The following is a 6123-nucleotide window of genomic DNA, read 5'->3' as shown; positions in this document are numbered from 1 at the left end:
ACACAATGATACCATTTGGAAGTTTTAGTTTCCAAAATTAATTTCCAAAAAAGCCACTCGCATGATACATGAGGTATACCATAAAATCATGTTTTGGGGACGAAAATTTAGGGGTCGCATGATACGCGAGATCGAAGGATACGCGAGTATATACGGTACATATTATAACATAAGACAACAGCAAAATGGTTTCCAAAGCACTAGCAGAAGAAATAACCATTCACAAGTGAGTTCAGAGTTCAGGATACAGTGCAGGAGGCCATTCAGCCCAGCCTATCTCTGTAACCCCACCCATGCATGGCCAGTCCACCTAACCAGCGCATCTTCTGACTATGGGAGGAAACCGGAGCACACGGAGGAAACCCTCGCAAACACGGGAAGAACGTGCAAACTTCACTTTGTTATTCAATCTTACATTTCTGATAATGTAACATTCAGCTAATGAGTTAAGGGCCAGAATTCTCCAAGCACGCTCTGGGTCGGAGAATTGTCGGTGATGCGGGAAATTCCCACCATGCCGCTACGACACCGGGACACGATTCTCAGGTCACCGCAGAATCGGCGCCAATCGCACCCGCGTGGTCGATGCGGCACCGGTCGGGGGGCGCTGAAAGAGGCCCCCGCAGCGATTCTCTGTGTTCGACCGGCCGAATTCCCGCCAAGTCTCGCTGGCGTGGTTCCAACTTGGTACCACCTGGTGGGAGCTCAGACCCGCGGCCGTCCTGGTGGGGGGGGGGGGGGGCGGGGGTATCAGACTCTGGCAGGGGCCTCCACAGCGCCCAGGCCCACAGTCGGAGACTACTGATCGGCAGGCGCCCGCGATCTGGAGGGGACCTACCTCCTTACGCGCAGGCCCGCTGTAGGGCTCCACCTTGTTGCACGGCGCTGGCGTGGAGTCGGCCACCACAGGCATGCGTCAGCGTGGAGACGGCTGTCACGCACAGATGCAGACCTGCGCCGGCAGTGCAGGGCTGCGTATTGCACCAGAGCTGTGTGGGCTCTCAGCACTGTGCTGGGCTCCTGAGGACCGCTGAATCGCTGGGCCAGGAGTTCTGTTGATGCCGGCATGCACCTACGCGGTGCTTACGCCGCACCAACACTTGGCCGGGATTTCGAAGAATCCCGGCCAGGATCTCACTGCCTCCGTTGAAAAGATTCAATAGGTTTGACCTCGGACTCGCATGTTTAGTCTTCAAATGTCTTTGAAGTTTTGAGGGTTTTAAACGTTCATTTGCCAGTGCTTTTCTGCATATAACACACAGAACTTTGAATCCTGGTTTGCAGTGGCATAATTAATAAACCCACAACTCAAGTAATCATCTTTCTGCTTCTTTGTTTCTGTTTTCAGCTTATCTTCATGCGTTGTTTACCAGAGGCCCAGGAATTCACACCAGCACTGCTGGCAGCTGCAAAATGGAGGAATATGTCTCACAACCAGAACACATGACGTCTATATACGCAACCTGCTCTCTACCATCGCTCTGGGCAGGAAGACTCCAGCAACTTAAAAAAAATCATCTGCTCCTAAATCAGCATGCTCACATCAGGAGGTGCTCTGCCTCACTGGGCTCTGGACCTGTGCACTGTTCAGGGGGCACGCATGCGGAAATGGCCGGCATTCTGAAAGCTAGTCGCGGCCAGCAATTTTAAAAGCCAGGCGTGCCATTGGGCCCAACTTTCTGCAATTGGGAACGTGGCAGCGTATGACCCTGTGAGCAGGAATGCTGCGACACATAGGCCAAGACCCACCCGTGGTTCGCGACTCCGGGTTTGAAAATGACTGGATTAGGACACCATGGTGGCACAGTGGTTAGCACTGCTGCCAACGATCTGGGTTCGATCCTGGCTCTTGGGTCATGTCATAATATACATCCAGGTGTATGATGGAGTGCAGACAGGCAGTGATTGGTACACAGGATGACCAGTGAGCACACAGAACACAGCAGCCAATCACCAGACAGGATATGACAACTATAAAGCCAGAAGGCACCAGTTTTCCCGGACTCTCGGGATGCAGCCTCTGAGACAGTCAGAACTCATGAGCACCAACTAGTACAAACACCATGTGGTTGTCAGTTAGTCAGGTCAGGTTAGCCTCAGGTCTCCAGTCAAGTCAGCATAGTGTCAACCCACAGTTAAGCATGTATTATAGTTAGTTGTTCAATAAAATCGTGTTACATCTCTTCAAGTGTTGGATGCCTGTCTCTCTCTGCACTGCATCAAACGTAGTCCACATAGACCCAGCTTACCCAACACATCATGGTACCAGTGAGTAATGCTGAAGTTTGACGGACCTACCTTGAGATAATCTGCCTTTGACCAGCGATCAGCCATCCGGTAACATGGACAGCGTCCGCCCTCCCCCGCAGCTCCGCATCGCCGGCAACCTCGGTGCAAACTGGAAGATTTTCAAGCAGAAGTTCCAGCTATATCTTGAAGCCACCGACCTCGAGGCCGCATCGGATGCCAGGAAGATCGCTCTCTTCCTTTCTACACCCGGGGACCACGCTATCCACATCTACAACTCCCTCACATTTGCTGAAGGCGAAGACAAGACAAAGTTTAAAACGGTCCTGCTCAAGTTCGACAGCCAGTGCGACATCGAGTCAATGAGAGCTTTGAACGGTACGTTTTCCAGCAGAGGCTTGAGGGTAAGGATGAATCTTTTCAGTCCTTTTTAACCCATCTGCGCATCCTCACGCAGTCCTGCAACTATGACTCGACAACGCATTCCATGATCCGGGATCAGATCGCTTTTGGGGTCCACTCCAATTCTCTTCGCCAGCAGCTCCTAAAAGTTAATCAGCTCACCCTCACCATCGCCATTGAAACCTGCGTCCTCCACGAGCATGCTAACAACCGGTACAAGCATGCACTGCCTTTCTCAACGATGGTGAAACAACTCCCAATTCTGAGCATTGATCCGGACGACGAATGGTGTGCCACCCTTACGGTTTCCAAGGCTTGTATACGTTTCAAGCTGGACACCGGCGCGTCAGCAAACCTCATTTCAAAGTCTGACCTCGACACCATCCGCATCAGACCAAGCATTCTTCCACCGGCCTGCCAGCTCCTCAACTACAATGGCAATGCCATTGCTGCCAGTGGCTCATGCCAGCTTGCGGAGTCCAATAGGTCATCAAAAGCAACGCTGCAATTTGAAATCGTAGGATCCAACAGAGCTTCCCTGCTCAGTGCTCGGGCCTGACAGAGCTTCCCTGCTCGATGCTCAGGCCTGACAGAGCTTCCCTGCTCGGTGCTCGGGCCTGACAGAGCTTCCCTGCTCGGTGCTCGGGCCTGCAAACTCCTGAACCTAGTGCTGCGGGTTCACACCATGCCGTCCGCACAGGCAACAGCCTCGCCAGATTACAACTTCCAGGCTCAACTCGATGACATCATAGTGCAATACCATAGCGTGTTCGAAGGTATGGGCACTCCCATACCGATACAAAATCCTATTGAAGCCAAATGCCACCCCTGTGGTTCATGCACCGCGTCGGGTGCCGGCACCTCTCAAGGACCGTCTCAAGCAGCAGCTGCAAGACCTCCAGGACCAGGGCGTCATTTCAAAGGTCACGGAACCCATGACTGGGTTAGCTCCATGGTTTGCATCAAGAAGCCGTCAGGGGAACATCAAATCTGTATCGACCCCAAAGATTTGAACCGCAACATCATGAAGGAACACTACCCAATACCTAAACGAGAAGAGCTAACAAGCGAGATGGCTCATGCCAAATTCTTCATGAAGCTGGACCAAGGGTTTTTGGCAAATACAGCTGGGCGCGACCAGTCGAAAGCTGTGTACATCCAAAACCCTGTTCGGTCGCTACTGTTACAACCGAATGCCCTTTGGCATCATCACCGCCTCATGGGTCTTCCACCGCATAATGGAACAAATGATGGAGGGCATCGAGGGGGTGCGAGTGTACGTCGACGATGTCATTATCTGGTCCACAACTCCTCAAGAACGCATCGATTGCTTCAAGCGGCTGTTCCACAGGATCCACGAGCATGGCCTCCGACTCAACAGAGCAAAATGCTCGTTCGGTCAATCAGAAATCAAATTCCTTGGCGACCACATTTCGCAACACGGCGTGCAGCCAGATGTGGACAAGGTTTCGGCAATTAACGCCATGAAAACCCCGGAGGACAAGAAAGCGGTCCTCCGCTTTCTCGGCATGGTCAACTTCCTTGGGAAGTTCATCCTCACTTTGCCGTCACACTGCCCTCCGCCATCTTGAAAAAAAAAAACGACAGACATCCAGTGGCGACCCGCTCATGAGCAAGAGTGGTATGAGCTCAGGGTGAAACTCACCAAGGCCCCGGTGCTGGCGTTTTTCGACCCCGCCAAGGAAACAAAAATATCCACCGACGCGAGCCAGGCTGGCATTGGGGCAGTGCTCCTCCAACGGGATGACTCCTCCTCCTGGGCCCCAGTTGCATATGCCTCTAGAGCCATGACGCCCACTGAGCAACGATACGCTCCGTTTGAAAAAGAATGCCTGGGCCTCCTCACAGGGATAGACAAGTTCCATGATTATGTGTATGGCCTCCCCAAATTCACGGTCGAGACGGACCACAGGCCATTGGTCCACATCATCCAAAAAGACCTCAATGACATGACGCCACGGCTACAACGCATCCTCCTGAAGCTACGCCGCTATGATTTCGACCTGGTGTACACCCCGGGCAAAGAGTTCATTGTTGCCGATGCATTCTCCAGATCTATCACCACACCGTGTGAGCAGACTGACTTTGTCTGTCAAATAGACGCACAGGTCCAATTCTGTGCCTCCAACTTTCCGGCCACTGATGAGAGGGTCGTGCAAATTCGTGAGGAGACGGCCAGGGATCTCTGCTCCAGCGGGTCATGGAGCACCGCACGAATGGTTGGCAAAAGGGGCAGTGTCCCCAGTTTTATAATTTCAAGGATGATCTAGCGGTGGTAGACGGCATCCTTATGAAGCCTGACAGAATTGTGATCCCACAGAGCATGCGAGATTTGGTCCTCGGCCAAATCCACGAGGGTCACCTGGGGGTCGAAAAATTTCACCGTCGAGCCCGAGAGGCAGTGTACTGGCCAGGCATCAGCCAAGATATCGCCAACACGGTCCTTAATTACCCGACGTGTCAAAGATTCCAGCCGGCTCAGCTTAAAGGGACTCTACAGCCGTATGAAATGGTGACCTCCCCATGGTCCAAAGTTGGTGTTGACCTGTTCCATGCCAAGGGGCGTGACTATGTCTTCCTAGTGGACTGCTTTTCCAACTACCCCAAAGTGGTCAAACTGGCTGACCTCACATCAGCGACGGTAATCAAGGCATGCAAGGAGACTTCTGCCTGGCATGGGATCCGACTCACGGTGATGAGGAACAACAGCCCCTGCTTCTTCAGCCAGAAGTGTCAGATTTTGCCCGGCTGTACAACTTTCATCACGTCATATCCAGCTCCCACTACCCCAGTCGAATGGGAAGGCCGAAAAAGGGGTCCACATCGTTAAAAGACTATTGTGCAAAGCTGCTGACTCGGGTTCTGATTTCAACCTGGCGGTGTTAGCCTACAGGGCGACTCCTCTGTCCATTGGGCTGACTCGGGTTCTGATTTCAACCTGGCGGTGTTAGCCTACAGGGCAACTCCTCTGTCCATTGGGCTGACTCGGGTTCTGATTTCAACCTGGCGCTGTTGGCCTATAGAGCGACCCCTCTGTCCACTGGGCTGTCCCCAGCGTGGCTCCTTATGAACCGCACACTGCGAACGATGGTGCCGGCCATCCACATTCCGGACCTTGGCAACTTCCCGGTCATACAGAGGATGCAGCAGTCTCAGGCCCAATGCAAGTCAGCGTACGACGCCCATGCCACAGATCTCCCTGTGCTGGTCCCTGCTGACCGAGTTCGTGTTCAGATGCCTGACGGTGGCTGGTCCGCCACAGCTGTGGTGGTCAAGCAAGTGGCCCCGAGATCGTTCCTCGTTCACATGGCTGATGGCTCCTTTCTCCGGAGTAACAGGTGGACACTGCGTAGACTTCCACACCCGCCAATTGACCGTGATGCCCCCCCTTGGAAACTGCTTCCTCAGGACGCGCCCTTCCTTGAGGCCACCGATCTGCCAGTTATTCTACCG

This window comes from Scyliorhinus canicula, chromosome 12 (assembly GCF_902713615.1).
Source record: "Scyliorhinus canicula chromosome 12, sScyCan1.1, whole genome shotgun sequence".
NCBI lineage: Eukaryota > Metazoa > Chordata > Chondrichthyes > Carcharhiniformes > Scyliorhinidae > Scyliorhinus > Scyliorhinus canicula.
This window is presented reverse-complemented; position numbering follows the sequence as displayed.